Here is a 2,993-nt window from a genome sequence, read left to right on the forward strand (position 1 = left end):
GTAAGGATTGATGACCACACAGAACAAGCCTGAATAGGTCTAAAGAAAGCGACAAAGAGAATGGGTTAGCAAGTCTGGTTCTCGAACACATGCAAACATTGAGGCAAAGTGTCTGCTGTTTCCAGGCCATAACTCAGTCTGGTATGAAAATACTCCTTGGTGTCCTCGCCCTGCTAAAGCTGAGGCACATCCTCACCCTCTCTCAACACAGGCAGCTGTCAGCTTTATTTGCTAACAAGTGTCCATCAGAAAAGATCCGTGGCAAAGCAGACAGAAGTCCAGTTATACAACTCAGATCCCAAAACAATGAGATGTGTTTGTCATCGTGAGAGATACACCCAAAGAGAAGAGGACTCAGATGCAGCCAGAAAACTACAAAGAAACACACATTCTACACAGGACTCAAACTTAAACTCTTCCAAAATTAGGAAAGCTCATCATGCTCCTAAATCAGATCCTCTGTGGACCAGGGGATCACTGAAAGCTGCTCTTACCCTGACATTCCTGTGAAAATCTATCAAAAACATAAAAGACTATTTTTGTGTCCCCTGAAAGCCTTCTCCAGGAAGGGGAACTCAATTTATTAACAGCCTTAATGTCAGATCCCTAAAATATACCCAATATTCCAGGTTGCTATGACTAGGTTAAAATCAAACTCCTGGTATCACATACCTTGAGTTTAAATCCCAAAAGGGTGGGGAGTTCTTACCCCTCTCTCCCTCCACTTCTCAGTCTGTAAAATGAACACAGGCAGATGTTGACACCTTACTAGGTGGTGAGAAAGATTAGTAACACAGTTGGGGAGAGACTCAGGAGAGCCACTTCCTATGGTGAGCTTGCATCCGTCATCTTTCCTCCACTGTCTTGGAGAAACCCACACTGCCTTATAAATACTATTTCTTCTAATAAATTTCCCGCTCCTTTTCCTTACAAGGTTCTGCTCCTTCCACAAAACATGCAAACAGCAGGCTCCTAACTGCTACATGAGAACCACCCTTCCCCAAGAGCATCCAGGTGGCAGGTGATCAGTGGAGCCCGGAGGACCGGGCTCTCTTTAAGCAGCTGAAGCAACCTCAGCACCATCTTCTAAGGAAAATGGGTCTCAGGCTGAAGGTTGGGGAGCAAAGCTCAGTACCCCAGGCTTCACATCAAAACTGCAGCCCTGCCTCTGCTACAGGACAATTGAAGGGCACAAGGCATGAAGCCATGCTGGGGGCAAACGCAGGCCTCAAGAAAGCCAAAGCCAACCTCTGTGGTCTCAGGGGCCAGTTCTCTGAGCATCTTACCTTCTGCTTTCTCATTCCAAGGTGCCTGCACCTTCATTATTCAGTTTCATCCCTGATCCAAGAGCAGCCAAGCCCTAAGCACTGCATCAGCTCAGCGTCTTCCACCTGTACCCTCTCCAGTAAGCTGTACTGGCTCTTCCAGCTGAACCAAAGACAGGGTCCACACAGAGTCAGGTGTGAAGACAGAGGCTCCTCCCTGGCACTAGCCAAAGGCTTTTTGTCCTTGGAACTGCCAGCAGAAATTAGACTAAGGACAGCCTAGGAGAGCCCACTAACCACACACTGATGTGCTCAGGAAAAGCAGCTGACCCAGACACTAACAAGAGGGTCTGGCTGCAGGCGGGTTTAGGGGAGGGCGTGAGTCGTTTGTGCTCCCTCCAACTACTTTCTTCACAAAGGACTAGAAAGATCTTGAAGCAAAGAAGCCCAAATGTGGAATTGATGACTCAGGGACTTGGGATACTGCAGAAAGGGAGAGGAAGGTCACCTTTTGGCGTTCCTTGCATGAATGTCATTTGGCATCAGGCGAGGACAAGACAGAGGCCAGAGAGTAGGGAGGTCACCCCAGGAACACCAAACAAACTTTGTCACAGCCTTTGAAAAATCTAAGAACTCCAGCCCAATAAAAGCCAAGGACACAGGGTCACACATGTAGAGAGCATCATAGAGTCAGATATTTGAAACAGCTGGCAGCCACAGCAGAAGGAGACAGAGGGTCATTAGGACAAGGCTTTCTGACAGCTGGGTGGGCAGAGGCATCTACAAGAGCTCAAAGTTCTCAGAGATAATCCCAAATTAGGGGACATAATCTAGCTGAGCACTGAGGAATGGGGCACACAGCTCAGGTGGGAGGAAGGAGTGCACTGAATGCTCATGGAGGCATAGACACTGAGCAAGTAGCTTTGCTCCCACACGGCCACGCTGGGGACTTGCTCCATTCACAGGCCACAGAGGCTCTTTGTGTCCATCCACCCCCTGTCCCAGAGCCTCACCACCCGACCCCGCCCTCCAAGGAAAAGGCAGAGCAGCTGTGATGCAGAATTAGCCATGCCGCCCACAATTCCAGGCAAAAAGTTTACTGGGGTCACAGCATGGAACCTTGCATGCAAATATGCAGGCTGTGAATGAGGCAACAGGCCTTGCCCAGGCAGCCCCACCAATGGCCTCGATCGCCCCACAGTTCTGCACCTGCTGGGATCTCCACCATCAACTTCTAGTGGCACTCTTAGGAGGCTGGCCTGCAGCAGGAAAACATGCACAGGACAGCAAAGGAGCAAGCTCAAGAGTTAATGCCTGCCACTAGTGCTTTAGAGAAAAGCTCAATTCTGCCCAACACATCCACCTACCAAGTAAAACCCTGCATGTCACTCGCAAAGACACAGTGACTAACACGAAATGCACTTTGACTCCCCATGTGAGAGAGAAAGACCATTTGCGGCCAACTGATGGAGGCAGGTGCAAGTGGCCAACCTGTTTTACACACAATCCCCAGTGGGACTCAGTCAAATGGAGACACCAGCAAGAGGCCAAGCAGAGGACTGGGAGGCACCATCACTTGAATAGTGGCAGCCAGAATCCAGGCCTGCTACAAGCTAGGGGCTGCCTAGGAGCCTTGCAGATAGGAGGGAGGCACTAGGGTGCTGTGTCACATGGTAAGGGGCAGCACTGGCTTAGTCCTGGGGGCTGCCAAGCCCGTGTCTTTGAGCT

General features: G+C 49.9%; 1 pseudogene; it reads right to left on the reverse strand.

Annotated features, from left to right (window-relative positions):
- Positions 1-3: 3 nt before the first annotated feature.
- The window catches only part of LOC103745671, a 5,124-nt pseudogene continuing 2,134 nt past the window's right edge, over positions 4-2,993 (reverse strand).

The sequence above is a fragment of the Nannospalax galili genome, unplaced genomic scaffold, assembly GCF_000622305.1.
Source record: "Nannospalax galili isolate Female #2095 unplaced genomic scaffold, S.galili_v1.0 scaffold9204, whole genome shotgun sequence".
Classification (NCBI taxonomy): domain Eukaryota; kingdom Metazoa; phylum Chordata; class Mammalia; order Rodentia; family Spalacidae; genus Nannospalax; species Nannospalax galili.